Genomic DNA, 20,736 nt, shown 5'->3' with positions numbered 1-20,736 from the left:
TTTCTGAACTTAAGTAAAGGTAACTTTGATGGTATGAGACGTGATTGGCCAAGATGACTGCAATTAATCTAAAAGGGTTGACGGTGGATATGCAATGGAAGACATTTAAAGACTGCATGGATGAACTACAAAAATTGTTCATCCCAGTTTGGCAAAAGAATAAATCAGGGAAGGTAGTGCATCCGTGGATAACAAGGGAAATCAGGGATAGTATCAAAGCGAAGGATGATGCGTACAAATTAGCCAGAAAAAGCAGCATACCGGAGGACTGGGAGAAATTCAGAGACCAGCAGAGGAGGACAAAGGGCTTAATTAGGAAAGGAAAAATAGATTATGAAAGAAAACTGGCAGGGAACATAAAAACTGACTGCAAAAAGTTTTTATAGATATGTGAAAAGAAAGAGATTAGTTAAAACAAATGTAGGTCCCTTGCAGTCAGAAACAGGTGAGTTGATCATGGGGAACAAGGATATGGCGGACCAATTGAATAACTACTTTGGTTCCGTCTTCACTAAGGAAGACATAAATAATCTGCCGGAAATAGCAGGGGACCGCGGGTCAAAGGAGTTGGAGGAATTGAGTGAAATCCAGGTTAGCCGGGAAGTGGTGTTGGGTAAATTGAATGGATTAAAGGCCGATAAATCCCCAGGGCCAGATAGGCTGCATCCCAGAGTACTTAAGGAAGTAGCTCCAGAAATAGTGGATGCATTAGTAATAATCTTTCAAAACTCTTTAGATTCTGGAGTAGTTCCTGAGGATTGGCGGGTAGCAAACGTAACCCCACTTTTTAAGAAGGGAGGGAGAGAGAAAACGGGGAATTACAGACCAGTTAGTCTAACATCGGTAGTGGGGAAACTGCTAGAGTCAGTTATTAAAGATGGGATAGCAGCACATTTGGAAAGTGGTGAAATCATTGGACAAAGTCAGCATGGATTTACAAAAGGTAAATCATGTCTGACGAATCTTATAGAATTTTTCGAGGATGTAACTAGTAGCGTGGATAGGGGAGAACCAGTGGATGTGGTGTATCTGGACTTCCAGAAGGCTTTCGACAAGGTCCCACATAAGAGATTAGTTTACAAACTTAAAGCACACGGCATTGGGGGTTCAGTATTGATGTGGATAGAGAACTGGCTGGCAAACAGGAAGCAAAGAGTAGGAGTAAACGGGTCCTTTTCACAATGGCAGGCAGTGACTAGTGGGGTACCGCAAGGCTCAGTGCTGGGACCCCAGCTATTTACAATATATATTAATGATCTGGATGAGGGAATTGAAGGCAATATCTCCAAGTTTGCGGATGACACTAAGCTGGGGGGCAGTGTTAGCTGTGAGGAGGATGCTAGGAGACTGCAAGGTGACTTGGATAGGCTGGGTGAGTGGGCAAATGTTTGGCAGATGCAGTATAATGTGGATAAATGTGAGGTTATCCATTTTGGTGGCAAAAACAGGAAAGCAGACTATTATCTAAATGGTGGCCGACTAGGAAAAGGGGAGATGCAGCGAGACCTGGGTGTCATGGTACACCAGTCATTGAAAGTGGGCATGCAGGTGCAGCAGGCAGTGAAGAAAGCGAATGGTATGTTAGCTTTCATAGCAAAAGGATTTGAGTATAGGAGCAGGGAGGTTCTACTGCAGTTGTACAGGGTCTTGGTGAGACCACACCTGGAGTATTGCGTACAGTTTTGGTCTCCAAATCTGAGGAAGGACATTATTGCCATAGAGGGAGTGCAGAGAAGGTTCACCAGACTGATTCCTGGGATGTCAGGACTGTCTTATGAAGAAAGACTGGATAGACTTGGTTTATACTCTCTAGAATTTAGGAGATTGAGAGGGGATCTTATAGAAACTTACAAAATTCTTAAGGGGTTGGACAGGCTAGATGCAGGAAGATTGCTCCCGATGTTGGGGAAGTCCAGGACAAGGTGTCACAGCTTAAGGATAAGGGGGAAATCCTTTAAAACTGAGATGAGAAGAACTTTTTTCACACAGAGAGTGGTGAATCTCTGGAACTCCCTGCCACAGAGGGTAGTCGAGGCCAGTTCATTGGCTATATTTAAGAGGGAGTTAGATGTGGCCCTTGTGGCTAAGGGGATCAGAGGGTATGGATAGAAGGCAGGTACGGGATACTGAGTTGGATGATCAGCCAATCATATTGAATGGCGGTGCAGGCTCGAAGGGCCGAATGGCCTACTCCTGCACCTAATTTCTATGTTTCTATGTTTCTATTCTTATAGACTAGGAGCTTTTGAGTATTTTTTAATCAATTTCTTTAATCTCATCAGCCAATATACGTATTTAATTTTGAGTTTGTATTTTAAATCCCGCGGAGTATGAAATAATATGTCCACGAATATATGCCTTAAAAGCATCCCAGACTACACCATTGATATTTCTTCAGTAGAATTTGTTAAGAAGAAAAAGCAATCTGATCTTTAATAAAATTAAACAAATTTAGATCTTGAAGCAAAATAGTATTCAATCGTTTATTGTTTGCACTAACTTGGAAATCAGTAGTTTAATTGATAGTTTCAATGGTGCATGATCAGAAATAGCAATTGAATCATACTCACATGCAGTGACCGATGAAACTAGCCGAGAATCTAAAGTAGTCATCCTAGAGTAACTATGATATACATGAGAGAAAAAAGAAAATTCTTTGTCATTTGGGTGTAGGAATCTCCAGACTTCTAACATTCCAGAGTCAAGTAAAAAAGAATTGATAAAACTAGCTGATTTATTTGGAAGCACGTGATCAGAGATGCAGATCTGTCGAGGGGTTCAAACAGCAGTTAAAATCTCCACCCATTATCAAAAGATATTCATTTAAATTAGGAAAGGATGCAATTAACTGTTGAAAAAACCCAGGGTGATCAATATTTGGTGCATAAACATTCACCATAACAACTTTTTGGTTATGAAGAACACCAGTAATCGTCAAACTGGTGTTCTTCATAACCAAAAAATAGATCAGAAATTGTTTCATAATGAACAAACGAAATTGAGGAGTCAATAAAAATAGAGACGCCTTTTACCTTAGCCTGTGAATTTGAATGAAACTGCTGTCCTCTCCAAAACTAAAAAATCGTTTATTGTCGTCTTTCCTTACATGAGTTTCCTGAAAAAGCTAATCTGAGCATTTAGTCTACGAAGAACTTTTAAAATTGTTTTCCTCTTAAAGGGATGATTCAAACCATTCACATTCCATGAAAGGAAGTTAATAACTTTATCCATATTGTTTGTAAATCTGCCTTCCTGTTTTTGCTACCAAAGTGGATAACCTCACATTTATCCGCATTAAACTTCATCTGCCATGCATCTGCCACTCCCCCAACCTGTCCAAGTCACACTGCATTCTCATAGCATCCTCCTCACAGTTCACACTGCCACCAAGCTTTGTGTCATCTGCAAATTTGCTAATGTTGCTTTAAATCCCTTCATCCAAATCATTGATCTATATTGTAAATAGCTGTGTTCCCAGCACCGAGCCTTGCGGTACCCCACTAGTCACTGCCTGCCATTCTGAAAGGGACCTGCTAATCCCTACTCTTTGTTTCCTGTCTGCCAACCACTTCTCTATCCATGTCAGCACTCTACCCCCAATACCATGTGCCCTTATTTTGCCCACTAATCTCCTATGTTGGACCTTATCAAATGCTTTCTGAAAGTCCAGGTACACTACATCCACTGGCTCTCCCTTGTCCATTTTCCTAGTTACATCTTCAAAAAATTCCAGAAGATTAGTCAAGCATGATTTCCCCTTCGTAAATCCATGCTGACTCGGACCGATCCTGTTACAGCTATCCAAATGTTCGGCTATCTCATCTTTTATAATTGACTCCAGCATCTTCCCCACCACCGATGTCAGGCTAACTGGTCTATAATTCCCAGTTTTCTCTCTCCCGCCTTTCTTAAAAAGTGGGATAACATTATCTACCCTCCAAACCACAGGAACTGATCCTGAGTCTATAGAACATTGGAAAATTATCACCAATTCATCCACGATTTCTAGAGCCACTTCCTTAAGTACCCTGGGATGCAGACCATCAGGCCCTGGGGATTTATCAGCATTCAGTCCCATCAGTCTATCCAACACCATTTCCTGCCTAATGTGGATTTCCTTCAGTCCCTCCGTCACCCCAGATCCTCTGGCCACTAGTACATCAGGAACAACAGTGCTGGAGGAATTGGTGGGTCAGGCAGCATCTGTGGAATAAATGGACACAATAGACAATAGGTGCAGGAGTAGGCCAATCGGCCCTCAAGCCAGCACCGCCATTCAATGTGATCATGGCTGATCATCCCCAATCTGTTACCCGTTCCTGCCTTCTCCCCATATCACCTGACCACTATCTTTAAGAGCCCTATCTAGCTCTCTGTTGAAAACATCCAGAGAATCGACCTCTACCGCCCTACTGAGGCAGCGAATTCACAGACTCACAACTCTCTGTGTGAAAAAGTGTTTTCTCATCTCTGTTCTAAATGGCTTACCCTTATTCTTAAACTGTGGCCCCTGGTTCTGGACTTCCCCAACATCGGGAACATGTTTACAGTCTCTAGTGTGTCCAACCTTTAATCTTAAATTTCAATAAGATAACCTCTCATCCTTCTAAATTCCAGAGTATACAAGCCCAGCCGCTCCATTCTCTCAGCATATGACAGTCGCGCCATCCCGGGAATTAACCTTGTAAACCTACGCTGCACTCCCTCAATAGCAAGAATGTCCTTCCTCAAATTAAGGGACCAAAACTGTACACAATACTCCGGGTATGGTTTCACTAGGGTCCTGTACAACTGCAGAAGGGACCTCTTTGCTCCTATACTCAACTCCTCCTGTTATGAAAGCCAAACATGCCATCCGCTGTCTTTCAGCTGCCTGCTGTACCTGCATGCTACTGTCATGACTGATGAACAAGGACCCCCCCAAGATCCCGTCGTACGTACGTCCCTTGTCCCAACTTGATCACTATTTAGATAATAATCTACCTTCCTGTTTTTTGCTACCAAAGTGTGATAACCTAACATTTATCCCACATTTAAACTGCATGTGTCCCACTCACCCAACCTGTCCAAGTCCACACTGCATTCCTTCTCCTTATAGGTTCACGAAGTTCACACTTCCACACCATTTTGTATCATCTGCAAAAATTGGCTAATGTTACTTGTAAGCCCTTCATCTATCATGAATATATATTGTAAATAGCTGCGATCCCAGCATCCGGGGGGGAGCCCCCCGTGGGTACCCAACTAGTCCCAGCCTGCCATTCTGAAAGGGACCCGTTAATCCCTCCTCTGTGTTTCCTATCTGCAACCAATTTCTATCCATGTCAGCACTCTCCCCCCAATACCATGTGCCCTAATTTTGCCCACTAATCTCCTGTGTGGGACCTTATCAAATGCTTTCTGAAAGTCCGGTACACTACATCCACTGGCTCTTCCTAGTCCATTTTCCTAGTTACATCCTCAAAAAATCCAGAAGATTAGTCAAGCATGATTTTCCCTTCGTAAAATTCATGCTGACTCGGACTACGATCCTATCACTAGCTATTCACATGTGCTGCTATTCAGTTACATGACTCTCTCCCACCTCTTTTCATTTCATCCAACTACATCAGTCTGAAGGGTCCTATCTCAATGTCATCTGTCCATTCACCTTGCGGTCAGGTAGTTGGTGCCTGAACGGCTGAATGCCTCCAGCACATTGTTTTTAGACAGAGCCATGTTCCCTGGTTAAAGCAATTGTAGTTGGCTCCTGTTACAGAAAAAGTAGAGTTTAATATTTGTGGTGTATTAATTTGACTGTTTTGTATAACTTTCTCAACTCCATCAGGATCTGGTCTTTATGGACATGACATTAAGGTATGGCCCTTGTTTCAAAACCTCTCTTGGGTTTCAGTGTTTGGGGAAAGGTTGGGCAGCACAGTGGTAGAGTTGCTGCCTCACAGCGCCAGAGACCTGGGTTCAATCCTGACAAACATGTTGTCTGTACAGAGTTTGCATGTTCTCCCTGTGACCACGTGGGTTTTCCTCCCAGGTGTTCTGGCTTCTTCCAACGCCAAAGACATTCACATTGTAGGTTAATTGGTTTTAGTAAACTGTCCCTAGTGTGTAGGATAGTGCTAGTTTACAGGGTAATCGCTGGATTGTGCAGACTCGGTGGGCCCAACGACCCGTTTCCACACTATCTCTAATTATTTTTATTACGGTTCTTTCACAGGGTGCTCGAATCTTGAGCATAAACAACAGTGCAGGAGGAACTTGGTGCGTCAGGCAGCATTTGAAGAAATGGACAGATGACTAATCAGGTCGGGAGGCCTTCAGAAGAAATATGGGAGAAAGCTGGAAATGAGGTGGGGGTGGGCACTGCCTGACAGGCGATGGGTGGATACAGGTGAGTGGGTGATGGGCAGATGGGTGGAGTAAGTGACAAAGGCTGAAGGTGAAAGTGATAAAAACGTGTTGGATAAGGACAGAGCTGTGAAATGTAAAGCCAGAGGGAGGTGGGGTGGGAAGGTAAAAGAGAAATATGGGACAAGGAGTTGGGAGATGAGTGTACTTCCTTCACCCCCCAACCCTGGTGTGCACATTCCCCACCACCTCACTAATTAACATTGGTCCTTTCCCTTCCTCTGTACCACTCATCTCTCAACAGGAGTCCCATATTTCCCTCTCTCCCTTCCACCCATAATCTCTCTAGTTTTATATTTCAGTGCTCTCCTTATTTGGCATTTTGTCCCCTTTCACCTTGAGCCTTTTTGCACTCACTCCATCCATACGCTAAGCCATCCTCACATGTACCACCTATTACTAGCTGGCTTTGTCATGCGTGCTCTTGCCTCTTTTCACTTGCTTGCATCAATCTGAGGAAAGTTGCTGACCTGAGATGTCATCTGTCCATTCTACTTGCAGTCAGGCAGATTGTGCCTGAACGGTCTGAATGCCTCCAGCACGTTGTCTTTAGACAGAGCCATGTTCCCTGGTTAAAGTAATTGTAGTTGGCTCCTGTTATAGGGAGGGTTTAATATTTGTGGTGTAATAATTTGGACTGTTTTGTAATCTTTGTTAACTCTATCAGGATCTGGTCTTTATGGGGATGGCATTTATGTAAGGCCCCTGTTTCAACGCTCTCTTGGGTTTCGGTGTTTGGGGAAAGATTGGGCACACAATGGTAGAGTTGCTGCCTCACAGCGCCAGAAACCTGGGTTCAATCCTGACAACATGTTATTGACTGCAGAGTTGTATGTTCTCCCTGTGACCGTGTGGGTTTCTCCAGGTGTTCTGGCTTCTTCCAACATGCCAAGACATTCAGATTGGGAGGTTAATTGGTTTTGGTAAAACTGTCCCTAGTGTGTAGGATAGTGCTAGTGTACGGGCTGATTGCTGGATTGTGCAGACTCAGTGGGCCAGTTTCCACACTATATCTCTGAACTAAATACTTTATTTTGTATTCGAGGATCTTTCAATTCAGGGTGCTGGAATCTTGAACATAAATAGAGCTGGAGGAACTTGGTGGGTCCGGCAGCATCAGTGGAGCAAATGGATAGATGTATCTGGTTAGGATCCTTCGGACTAGAGTGGGGGACAGCTGGGAAAATGAGATGTGTGAGGCGAAGCTTAGCGAGTGATGGGTGGATAAATGAGGGGGTGAATGTGGAGTAAGTGACAAAGGCTAGAGATGTAAAGGTGAGAACGTTTCAGAAGGAGAGGACGTGTGAAATGTAAGCTTGAGGGAGGTATACGGGAGTAATAGGACAGGGTGGGGGTGAAGGGGGTAAAAGGGAAATGTGGTACTTTGAGAGGGAGATGAGCATACTGATGGAAACTCCCCTCTTACCCTAAACCCCCACCCTGGTGTACACACTTCCCCAAAATCTCAGTCACTGCTCCTCTCTCCTCTGCATGCTCATCTCTCATCCCTGAGCCTTATATTTTCCACCTTCCCCTTGCACCCATACCCATCTCTCTGGCTTTACATTTCAATGCTCTCACCTCTTTATCTGACAACCTTTGTCTCCTTTTCATCTCCAGCCTTTTGTCACTTACTCCATCCATCTGCCAACTATCCCCTCACCTGTATCCACCTATCATTCGCCAGGCTTTGTCTTGCTCCCATCTCTCTCCCCACTTTCTCTGCCCTACTCTATCAGTCTGAAGAAGGTTCCTGATCCAAAATGTGTTCATCCACTTTGTGATCAGACAGATAGTGCCTGACCTACTGAGTACCTCCAGCACTGTTTAGACCTAGTTATATTCCCTGGTTAAATTAGTGCTAAAGTTAGAGTTTAATATTCATGGCCTTTATTTTAAGCCAATTACAATTTATTAATCCAGCCCATTCAGTAGTCTCTAGTTTGGAGAGATAGCATGGCAATGGGCCCTTCGGACCACTGAGTCCATGCTGACCAGCAATCACCCATTCCCTAACCTACACTAGGGACAATTTACAGAAGCCGACTAACTTACAAACCTGCACATCTTTGGTATGTGGGAGGAAAGCAGACATCCAGAGAAAATCTCTGTGGTCGCAAAGAGAGCATACAAACTCTGTGCAGACAGCACCAGAGATCAGGATCAAACCCAGGCCACTGCTACTGACAGACAGCAACTCTACTACTGTGCCACAAATATTTTAGTTGGTCTTAATGTATTTATTTTAGTAAAATGTGAAGGGTCGTGTTCTGAAATGTCACCTGTCCATGTTCTTCAGAGATGCTGCCTGACCCGCTGGGTTATTCCAACCAGCATCTGCAAATCCTTGATTTTCATCCCAAATCTTCACTGGTTTCAGGGCTTCTACAAACTTTGGCATCTGGGCAATGGGTGCATTACGGGGAAAGGAAACACGTCACAGAGCAATAATGAACAATTTTGCAGTAAAGAGAACAATTATATTAATTGTAGGACAGCGCTCCCAATGTGCTCGCTTCGGCAGCACATATACTAAAATTTGGAACGATACAGAGAAGATTAGCATGGCCCCTGCGCAAGGATGACACGCAAATTCGTGGAAGGAAAAAAAAAAAAAAATGTGAAGCGAATTCGTATAACAGGTCGCTCCAATTTGAGGTCCACACTCCCACCCTGTGGTGATCCACTGCACTGCAGGCCCATCCAGTTTGTGGGCAATATTATCATCGTGTGTGGTTCCGCTGATCTGATATGTGGTCAAAGTACCAGTTTGACTCAGATGATCTGGCAACATCGCTGGAGAACAGGATTGGTAATTCTGGGTGGGACTCTTCAGACCTTCAGAATGTTAGTCTAATTATTAGACTACCTGGATTTGGTCCAACCTGTAGTAGCCGCTACTGGCAGAGACATAATGGTCTTGTTGCCGATACTTCTCCAGGCATTGTCCACATGTCCAGGTGTTTTTACCTCAAGGACTAGAATCTTCTCACCCAAGGCTGTCCGACCCACTGAGTTACTTCAGCACTTTGTCTATTTGTAGAGAAGGACGTCGGAACATTTCAAACATTAAAATGGTATGTTAATTTTATTTTTAGCGTAAATTCAAGTCTACCTGGATTTGGTCTTTATGGATGTCATAGGAAGGTAAGGCACCTATTTCTAACCCTCTTCAGTTTAATGGGATAAATGTGTTAAATTAATGATGACTTTTCCAAATTCTTCAGACTGGAGTACGGGGAGAAAGCTAGGAAAGGGGGTGAGGTGGCGAAAAGCCTGGCAAATGAAGGGTTAGGGGATGGAGTGATTGGTAAATTGGTGGAATAAGTGACAAAGACTAGAGTTGACAAGTGGAGAGAATTTGTCAGAAGGAGGGGTGTGAAATGTAAAGCTAAATGGATATATAAGTGTAATGGGACAGGGGAGTATGGCACTCTGATGTGAAATGAGCGTACTGGGGAGACCCTCCTCTTTCCTGCACCCCCACCCAGGTGAGCACACTTCCCCCAGCACCTCCGTCACTTTGCTCCTTTCCCCTCTGTACGCTCTTCTGTCCTTCGAGTGAGAAGCTGGCTCGAAGTGCTGAATGGCCTACTCCTGCACCTATTGCGAATATTTCCATACCCATGACCATAATTCCATCTTTCCCTTCCAACCACATCCCTCCTCTGGCTTTGCAATTTCAATGCTCTTCTGCTTATCTGACAATATTTGTCTCTTTCATTGTCATTTACTCACCTATCTGCCAATCACCTGTATCCTGCTTGCCTGTATCAACCTATCACTTGCCAGACTTTGTCGTGCTCCCACCTCTTCCAGCTTCCCCCCACCCCACTTCATCCGTGTGAAGGGTCCCGAACCTGAAAATGATCTCTGTCCATTTATGTTCAGGTGGATGGACCTGACTTGCTGAGTGCTTTTTGTTTTAGACCTTGGCACCTGGGGGCTGCTCCCACCTCGTATTCTCCAGGTTAATCATCCCAAATATTTATCCCATGAAACCGTAGGATTCTAAATGGTTCTTACCTTCGTACCATCTCCTACAGACTAAAGCTAGAGAGACCTTGTTATAGTGAAAAGTAAAATAGGCACTGCGCCCTAACATCACCTGGCGGAGGAATCTGCCGAAATCGCGGTAAGTCTAGGCACCCAGCGACCCAGCCGTCGGATGAGTCAAAGGGCTTAACCGAAAGGGCCTGCCTACGCCTGCAAGGAGCCTTGATACAGTCTGCAATGTTAAGACCTAACATTAAGCGTACACCGGGCCATCGAATCGCCTCCTCCTCTTGCGGTCTGAGTCCTCCGCGGACTGGTTCTCCACCCAATGGTCTGAGTCAAGCCTCCGAGGTCATCGCACCGTCACTTCCATGCGGAAGCACATGATCTACGCGAGCCTCGAATGGTGGTTGTACCAAAAGGCTGGAGGGGTGGGGGGGGGGGGGGGAAGAGAGGGGGGGAGGGAGATGGGGAGGGAGAGAGAGGAGGGAGAGACGGGAAGTGAGATCGGGAGAGAGGGAGAGAGGGACGTTTGTGACACTGCAAACCCACCCCATCATTGGTGGTTTAGTGAAACGTCTCTCGGGCTTAACTCTCGCACCAACCTCCCCTGCGGAGCGGAGGCCGGGTGCCTAGCGGGTTCCTAACCCCCACCCATAGTGCAAGGCTGGGCCAGGGGTGGCGGTTCTCACTGTTAACGATAGAGAGAGATGGAATGAAGCGTGGTGGCCCTTCTTCTCTGCTTTTTCTTTTTCCTGATTCCAGCTACCTGGCACGACAACAAAAACTCATATGTCAGGCTGTTATTCATCGATTACAGCTCGGCATTTAACACAATCATCCCCTCCAAGCTGGTTACCAGACTCGCAGAACTGGGTCTCTGCGCATCCCTCTGCAATTAGATCCTCGACTTCCTTATTCACAGACCACAGTCTGTTTCGTATTGGTGGAAATGTGTCAGCCTCGATAACAATCAGCACGGGAGCACCTCAAGGCTGCGTGCTCAGCCCCCTGCTGTACCCATGACTTGCGTTGCCGGTCACAGTGCGAACTCCATCATCAAGTTCGCTGACAACACCACTGTTGTGTGACGTATCACTGATGGGGATGAGTCAGAATATAGAAGAGAGATCGAGCAACTGCCAGCACAATAACCTGGCCCTCAACACCAGCAAAACCAAGGAACGGATTGTGGACTTCGGAAGGAGTAGGATGGGGACCCACAGTCCCGTTATATCAACGGTCGATGGTTGAAAGGGTCAAGAGCTTCAAATTCCTGGGCGTGCACATCTCTGAAGATCTTTCCTGGTCCGAGAACACTAATGCAATTATCAAGAAAGCTCATCAGTGCTGCTACTTTCTGAGAAGATTACGGAGAGTCGGTTTGTCAAGGAGGCTCTCTCTAACTTCTACAGGTGCACAGTAGAGAGCATGCTGACCGGTTGCATTGTGGCTTGGTTCGGCAACTTGAGCGCCCTGGAGAGGAAAAAGACTACAAAAAGTAGTAAACACTGCCCAGTCCATCATCGGCTCTGACCTTCCTTCCATCGAGGGGATTATCACAGTCGCTGCCTCAAAAGGCTGGCAGTATCATCAGAGACCCACACCATCCTGGCCACACACTCATCTCCCTGCTACCTTCAGGTAGAAGGTACAGGAGCCTGAAGACTGCAACAACCAGGTTCAGGAATAGTTACTTCCCCACAGCCATCAGGCTATTAAACCTGGCTCGGACAAAACTCTGATTATTGTGGCCCATTATCTGCTATTTGCACTTGATCAGTTTATTTGTTTATGTGTGTATATATTTATATTGTGGTATATGGACACACTGATCTGTTTTGTAGTAAATGCCTACTATGTTCTGTGTGCTAAGCAAAGCAAGAATTTCATTGTCCTATCAGGGACACATGACAATAAACTCACTTGAACTTGAACTGGTTGATCCTGCCAGTAGCATATGCTTGTCTCAAAGATTAAGCCATGCATGTCTAAGAAACACACGGCCAGTACAGTGAAACTGCGAATGGCTCATTAAATCAGTTATGGTTCCTTTGATCGCTCGCTTTGTTACTTGGATAACTGTGGTATTCTAGAGCTAATACATGCCAACGAGCGCTGAGCCATTGGAGGTGATGCATGCATTTATCAGACCAAAACCAATCCGGGCTTGCCCGGCAGCTTTAGTGACTCCAGATAACCTGGGGCCGATCGTACGTCCTCGTGACGGCGACGATACATTCGAATGTCTGCCCTATCAACTTTTGATGGTACTGTCTGTGCCTACCATGGTGACCACGGGTGACGGGGAATCAGGGTTCGATTCCGGAGAGGGAGCCTGAGAAACGGCTACCACATCCAAGGAAGGCAGCAGGCGCGCAAATTACCCACTCCCGACCCGGGGAGGTAGTGACGAAAAATAACAATACAGGACTCTTTCGAGGCCCTGTAATTGGAATGAGCGCACTTTAAATCCTTTAACAAGGATCCATTGGAGGGCAAGTCTGCTGGCAGCAGCGGCGGTAATTCCAGCTCCAATAGCGTATCTTAAAGTTGCTGCAGTTAAAAAGCTCGTAGTTGGACTTCGGGATCGAGCTGACGGTCCGCCGCGAGGCGTGCCACCGTCTGTCCCAGCCCCTGCCTCTCGGCGCCCCCTCGATGCTCTTAGCTGAGTGTCCCGCGGGGCCCGAAGCGTTTACTTTGAGAAAATTAGAGTGTTCAAAGCAGGCCGGCCGCCGGCATACTGCAGCTAGGAATAATGGAATAGGACTCCGGTTCTATTTTGTTGGTTTTCGGAAACGGGGCCATGATTAAGAGGGACGGCCGGGGGCATTCGTATTGTGCCGCTAGAGGTGAAATTCTTGGACCGGCGCAAGACGGCCTAGAGCGAAAGCATTTGCCAAGAATGTTTTCATTAATCAAGAACGAAAGTCGGAGGTTCGAAGACAATCAGATACCGCCGTAGTTCCGACCCTCTCATTTCAGGATATCTTGGACACGTTCAGACACATCCCAGACCCTGGCACCAGGGAGGCAAACTACCATCCGGGTCTCCAGACTGCGTCCACAGAATCGCCTATCTGACCCCCTAACTATAGAGTCCCCAATTACTATTGCCCTCCTCTTCTTTTCCCTACCCTTCTGAGCAACAGGGCCGGTCTCTGTATCGGAGGCCCGGCCGCTGTGCTACCCCAGGTAGGCTGTCCCCCCCAACAGTACTCAAACAGGAGTACTTATTGCCAAGGTGTACAGCCACCGGGGTACTCTCTAGTCCCTGCCTCTGCCCCTTGCCCCTCCTAACCGTGGCCCACTTGTCTGCCTCCCGTGGTCTTGGAGTGACCACCTCTCTATAACTCCTCTCTATGACCTCCTCACTCTCCCTGACCAGACAGAGGTCATCGAGCTGCTGCTCCAGTTTATAAAACGATCCCTTAGGAGCCCCATCTCAAAGCACCTGGCGCAGATGTGGACGTCTGGAAGGCTAAGAGACTCCATGACTTCCCATATCTGACATCCAGAACAGTAAACTGCCCTGGCCCTCATACTCCCCCTTACCCAGGATACAATACAAACTGCTGGAAGAAATCAGCAGGGATCTGACTCCCAACCAGCTGCTTCCTCTAGTCTGCTTCCACCAATCAGCGGCTTCCTCAAGCCCACATTTTGAAATGTGATGGAACGTTGCAGAGTGGATACTCCTCCCGCTCCTGGGCCTCTGTGGAACAAAGCCCCGCGCTCTGTTTTTAAACTCACCGCCCGGACGCCACTCCTCCCACTTCAACGGCTCCTGGACCCTCCGACCATCGATCACCCAGACACTAGTTCCATGTAATCCCACTGTCACATCAAGGGGCAATTTAAAGAAGAAAATTTGCCTACAAATCTGTACGCCTTTGTGATGTGGGAGGAAACTGGAGAAAACTGAGGTAATCACAGGGAGAATGTACAAACTCTGCACAGACTGCACCATTGTCAGGATCGAACCCGGGTCTCTAGCACTGCTAGGCAGTGGCTGTACTGCTGCATCATTGTGCTGCCCCGTGGGATGTTATGTTACAGCTGTACAAAATATTGGTGTGGCAACATATGGAGTATTCTGTTCAGTTGTGGTCACTCTGTTGTAGGAAAGATGTTAAGCTGGAAAAAGGGCAGAGATTTACAAGGATGTTGCCAGGACCTGAGGACCTGAGCAATAGGGAGACGTTTGGCAGGCTAGTACTTTATTCTGTGGAGTGAGGATGAGGTATGATTTTATAGAGGTGTATAAGAGCATGAGGGGAATAGATAGGGTAAATGCACAGAGTCTGTTATCCAGAATAAGGGAATCAAGAAATAGGGGACATAGGTTTAAGGTGAGAGGGGAAAGATTTAATAAGAACCTGAGGGGCAACATTTTCCACAGAGGGTGAAATATATGGAATGAGCTGCCAGTTGAGGCAGGTACTATAACAACATTTAAAAGGCATTTGGAGAGGTATATGGATAGGAACGGTTTAGAGGGATAAGGGTCAAACATGGGCGGGTGGGATCTTGGTGGGTATGGGCACATTGGGCCTGTTTCTGTGCTGTATGGCACTATCGTATTGCCGGGCCTCATTTCTAACTTGAAAATTGTTTGGGTTAGGAGCAGTTCTCAGGAACGGAGCCCTGTGATAACTTGGGCAGGACTCATATTGGAGAGCTCAGTAGCTGGGGCCATTGATTTAAGTTAGAAGGGAGAGGGGAATGGAAGAAAAAATAATTTGCACCCAACTTATTAAGGATTCTGGAAGGTTGTGGAAGCAGAATCCTTGGTCATGTTCAAAACCAGAGTGTGCAAATTGCAAGGGGCAGTGCCTGGGCAAAAAATTGTGCCAGAGTATAACATGGGGAAAATGTGAAATTATCCAAATTATTCAATTTGGTAGAAAGAATGAAATATCTAAAATAAAAACTACACAGTTGTGGCTCAGAGAGAGTTGGGATTCTGTAACTAACATACAAGTACAGCAAGCAACTTGTTTTTAGCATGAGTGTTTACTACAAATGAGTTTCATACAAGTGAAAGGAAGTCGAACTGCATCAACACATGATTTTGTTGAGACCAAACATGGAGTATAGTTTTACCGAGGGAAATAATTGCTTTAGAGAAGGGCATTGTCATTTACTAGTTTGATTCCTGGAACGAGGAGCTGCCCCGTGAGAACAGAATGGGCTGCCTGGCCCCAACTGAGAAGAAAGTGACCACATGGAACAAAAATGGGCAGATCAACTGGCTCTAAGCGAACAGGTGGCACTCGGTCATTGAAATAGCAGCGAGTCCTCCGTGGATATGTTATAAAACATAGACGTCCTGAGCTGAACTAAATGGCAGAACTGACTGTCATGCTGAGTGAAGTCCAGCTGCAAAGCTGAAACTAGCTGATGAATGGGTCTGGGTACACTGCTTATCTGGCCTTCCACTTCTCTGCCAGGAGGTGATGGGGGAAGGCAAGGCTGATGATATGCTGTAATCCCATGCTGGTCATGAGACCACTTAGTTCTGGAAGAAGCTTCTCACAGAGAACAAAGCCAGCTGCAATGGGATGCTTGCTGGATTTCACAGCTGTTTCAAGATTATCATTTCATTCCCTCATTCACTGCAGTGTTATTTTTCACATCGAAATAACTTGGAAAAATCTTTTAAAGTTATTTCAATACCGTTTGGTTTTCTGCAATGAAAAGGGAATCTTTTCCTCTTCATTCAGATTTTACGGTGAAGGGGAAAAAATATTTAATAGGAATCTGAGGGTTACTGTTTCACACAAAGTGCGATGAGTGTGTGGAACAAGCAGCCAGAGGAGGTAGTTGAGGCTGGGACTATCCCAACATATCAGAAATAGTTAGGCAGGTACATGGATAAGACAGGTTTGGAGGGATATGGACCAAACGCAGGCAGGTGGGACTAGTGTAGCTGGGACATGTATGCCGGTGTGGGCAGGTTGGGCCAAAGGGCCTGTTCCTACGACTATGACTAACTGGGCAGAGGCCCAGCAAAATTATGGGTCGATCCCAAATAACTATCATAGGTGGTCAATGTGTCCTGGATACAGACTGGAAAATTTTATATAAGCTAAATTCAAAGTTCAACTTGTTTTCTTGGCTGTCCCCTATGGAAGTGTTTATCAGTTTATATTTAAACAACACAATGGACAAGTGTCCTCTGGTATGCTTGTTGATTTTCGTGACTGGAGGATTGGAAAGTACAGTGGAAAAAATAGTTTAATTTGGTATGTTTCCTTGGACTTTTTTCCTAATAACTTGGAGTTCATGAATTTAGTGTTAGTTCAGTGATACAGCATGAAACAGGCGCTTTGGCCCAACAAGTTCACATTGGCCATTGATTACCAATCCAGCCAAGTTCTATGTTATCCCACTTTTCCATCCACTCTCTCTACACACAAGGGGGCAATTTACAGAAGCCGATTAACCCATAAACCCAGATGTCTTCACGAAGTGGAAGGAAACCAGAACATCCGGAGGAAATCCACGCAGCCACAGGGAGGACAGCAAACTCCACACCAAGGTCAGGATCAAACCCGGATCTCTGACGCTGTTAGTTTTGGTCCTGTCAAAAGAGAGCATCTTACTTGGTATTTTGAGCTGCTGATATTTGACCTGCCCATAAGGATGACTCCGAGGAATGAAAAGAAGGGTCTCGATCCAAACCATCATCTGTCCTTTTCTCTCCACAAATGTTGCTTGGTCTGCTAAATTCCTACAGCACATTGTTTAAAAAAAAATTTAAACATGAACACTGTTTCACTCTTCACATATGCTGCCCTACTTGATGAGCATTTTCATTATTTTATGTTTATATTTTTAAATGGAAGATCAACACCGATTCAGAATGAAAATGCCAATTTATTAAACATAATATTAAATACCAGTTTTTAGAGTAGCAGTATGTACAGTTCATGAAGTATCAAATTAAGTTTACTTGACAACGTAACAGACAAGTTTCTGAAGGTTTTGTGAAATTTTCAAGTTTACTTAAAATTGTTTACTTGCCTACAGGAAGAAGATAGTTGAGGCAGCTATTATCGCAACATTTAAGAAACATTTAGACAGGTACATGGATATAGGATAGGCTTAAAGGGATATTGGCCAAAAACATGCAGGTGGGACTAGTGTAGATGGGACATGTTGGTCGGTGTGGGCAGGTTGGTCCGAAGGGGCTTGTTTCCATGTTGTATGCTACTCAAACAGAAATCACAAAACAGGGCTAACTTCTGCTGTATAGGCTGGTTTTAGTGAGGAAGGTGTCCTGGCCTTTTCAGAAGGTGATGCTTTGGCCCAACACCTCATGACTCACCTTCTGTTTGAATAGGCTCCGGATCACGGAATGCCTTACCAGATGGCACCAGCGTGCTCCTTAGCAGTTAAACTGCCTCCCAGTTTCCTTACTTAGTTCAGAGTGTAGGCACTTTGCAGCCACAAGCAGTTATATTCGACAGCTGGAACAGAACAGAAACGTGTGCGCTGACATTTTGTTTTAAACATGTCAGATCAGATGCTGAAAACCTATTTCCTTCGAAGAGTCTTGGAATCATAGTTTCAGGGTGAAAGTTAGTCATTTAGAACGAAGATGAGAAGAAATCTCTTCATGCAGAACGTTGTGAATCTTGTGAGGTTTTTTTTTACCCCCAGAGGACTGCAGTTGCCAAGTATGTTCGCTGATTTATTTTTAAAGGCATTCAGTAAGTTGCTTCACATTAGCTTTGCTTGATGGACAAAACTGGGAAGGGAAATAAATGGATGGTTTTCATGATATTCAGAGTGTAATCAATGATGTGCTCCAAGTATCACTGTTTGTGTCTCAGCAATATATAAACCGAATTATTAACTTGAAGATGATGGGGCTACATGCAATATATCAAGAGAGATTTTTTTTAAATTAATGGAATTAATGGATTTAGGGATAGGATTGGAACATGATATGAATGTTCAGTCAATGGCAGAGTTAATTCTAAGCACTGCACAGCCAACTTAGGCTATTATTTTTAATGCTCTTTCACATACTTGTAAACATTTAGAGATACTTCTGGCTGTGAAAGGAGAATCGTTATAATAAAAAGATGTAATAACGCTTTTGATTTCGTGGACTAGATTTATCTTGGTGAAACCCTATGCTTTGGGGTTTGACTTTACTCCAGCCACTTTGGGCTGTGGGTAATAATCAGGCTATAGTTGGTTTCTTTACTTTAATCACCAGCAATCACAGTAGCAGGTAACTCAACATGCAGTCTCCACCTGTCCTCCAGGGGACTCCTGCACCACACAAGTAAGTCCCAACACAATGATTGCTAGTGGGAACCAAAAGTAATGCAAGGCGAGAATGACTAACCAAAATCCCACACAATAATAACATAGTAACAATATTATTGCACAATAAACAAAAATGCAAGACTCAGATTACATTGGCAAAGGTAGACTTGTAATTAAGATTACTGCGAGGTCTTAAAACACCTACCTGGTAGTCTCTGTATTGCACTTCGAATTAGCCATACATGTAAGTGAATGCAATATTTGAATGTTAAGTCCTAGGTCATCACCTTGCTGCTATTTGTTTTGGCTGAATGCAAACTACTGGGAATTAAAAAGCTGCTGAAAGTTACTTCTGAAAGCCTTTCATGTCAGGAATGAAAACATGTTTGTAATGGGTTTTGAAATCAATAATTTACTATCCATAATGTGCTTGCTGTAATGGGGGGAAAATTCTTATCAAGAATTCTGCATTTTTGCCAAAGGATGATATGCAAGCTGAGCAAAAAAGATTGCAAGACGGATATATCCAATAAAATTTTACTTCATCAAAAAATGCACAATAAACTGAATTAAACAAAAGATTAAACATATACAGCAATTGCCATTAATACAGCAATACTTGAATCTGTTGCATAGAAATTAAACTGAAATATGGGATTAATTAAGTTGTATTCTCTATTGCGATACTATTAAACTCTGTAGAATTTGCATTTCTATTGGTTTCAAAATATTGCTGCTTTTGAAATTTTAATACCTGCATTTACCCAATATATGGAAACAATATTAAGGCACTAACGTGATGTAACTGGATACTGTAAGCAAAGTTATCGATCATTCCAGAAACTCAATTCACAGAATTTCACCCAATTAAACTTCAGTTATTACCCATTGTTTACACCATTCAAGATTTCAAGGATGCTTGTTTATGAAATTGATTAAAAAAACATTTACATGATTTTATTTTAACTTCAAGCGCATCCTCTTCATTGTTGTGACTGAAAACAGATTGTGGTCATTAAAGTCCACGTGATTTCGATCTTAGCAATATACAGTACAATTGTTGAGCCATTTGGTTAGATGTCAGGTCAGTGGTACATTCCCATTTAATAGCTTGAAAGATATGTGAAGGTTCATTAACAATACAATTTTGCCTCAACATTTAATAACAGCACACAAACATGTGATATTATATTAACAATGCATTTTAACTATAATTCATCCAAGTACAAGGTGGAAAAAAACGGTTACCCGATATATTTTGAAGCCTGCTTGTCTTTTGTTTACCCTGATTTCTAACTAATTTAATTCCTAAAATAAGCATTTTTAACTTGTGGTGTCGTGAACATTTTAAAACCAAGTGCACTCTCTTACCAGATCAATTTCTGCAAGCACAACTACTGCATATATTACGTGTGCAACAAAACAAGCATTGAACTTTGTGAGGATCAGCAATTTGATCATCTAGGTGAAGAACAAATACCATTGAACCAACTAGAATTTATCAGTAATATTTATGAAGAAATGCCAGTCAGATGCTTTCATAGTTTAAGGTCTGCAAGGAAATCAAAACACTGTCCAATTCTTGCAAGGAATACTGATGTGAACCACATGAATATGAATTTCACCCAAAGTGCATTTTTCAGAAATTAATTTCAAATCTGCAGTTCATACTTTTAGTGTTTTGAATACAGGAAACACTGGAAATACTCAGCAGTTTGGCAACATATGTGGAGAGAGAAAACAGGTTACGAGCTTCATGTCAAAGACCTTTCACAAGTACTTTCCTTCCACAGATATTGTCTGACCTGCTGAGCTCCAATATAAATCAGTTTATCTTTGAGACATCTAGCATCCACAGTAGTGCGCTTTATTACTTATAGTGTTCAGTGATTCCAGACAGTCCTCTAATGGAGAGAAATGGGAAAATAACTCAAATGTGTAAAGCACTATATTAAGTTAACATGAATTACACAATATATTGTCAGTTAAAATTAATGAGAGATTAGTATTGTTTGACTATATTTTATCAAAAATCAAGATATAATCAAT

General features: G+C 43.9%; 2 long non-coding RNA genes and 1 other non-coding gene across 3 annotated transcripts in view; 2 read left to right on the top strand and 1 right to left on the bottom strand.

Moving 5' to 3' along the window:
• The window catches only part of LOC116977117, a 15,225-nt gene extending 4,464 nt beyond the window's left edge, over positions 1–10,761 (bottom strand). The window contains exons 1-2 of the long non-coding RNA XR_004413125.1: positions 10,667–10,761; positions 9,870–9,873 (exon numbers count right to left, since the gene is read on the bottom strand). This is a non-coding gene — a long non-coding RNA (uncharacterized LOC116977117). The remainder of the gene's footprint in view (positions 1–9,869; positions 9,874–10,666) is intronic.
• On the top strand, positions 8,914–9,021 carry LOC116977369. Its single transcript, XR_004413212.1, has one exon. It is a non-coding gene; the product is annotated as a U6 spliceosomal RNA (small nuclear RNA).
• The window catches only part of LOC116977116, a 23,130-nt gene continuing 13,117 nt past the window's right edge, over positions 10,724–20,736 (top strand). Inside the window, exons 1-2 of the long non-coding RNA XR_004413124.1 lie at positions 10,724–10,832; positions 19,772–19,778. This is a non-coding gene — a long non-coding RNA (uncharacterized LOC116977116). The remainder of the gene's footprint in view (positions 10,833–19,771; positions 19,779–20,736) is intronic.

This window comes from Amblyraja radiata, chromosome 9, assembly GCF_010909765.2.
Source record: "Amblyraja radiata isolate CabotCenter1 chromosome 9, sAmbRad1.1.pri, whole genome shotgun sequence".
Taxonomy (NCBI): Eukaryota; Metazoa; Chordata; class Chondrichthyes; order Rajiformes; family Rajidae; genus Amblyraja; species Amblyraja radiata.
This window is presented reverse-complemented; position numbering and strand designations above follow the sequence as displayed.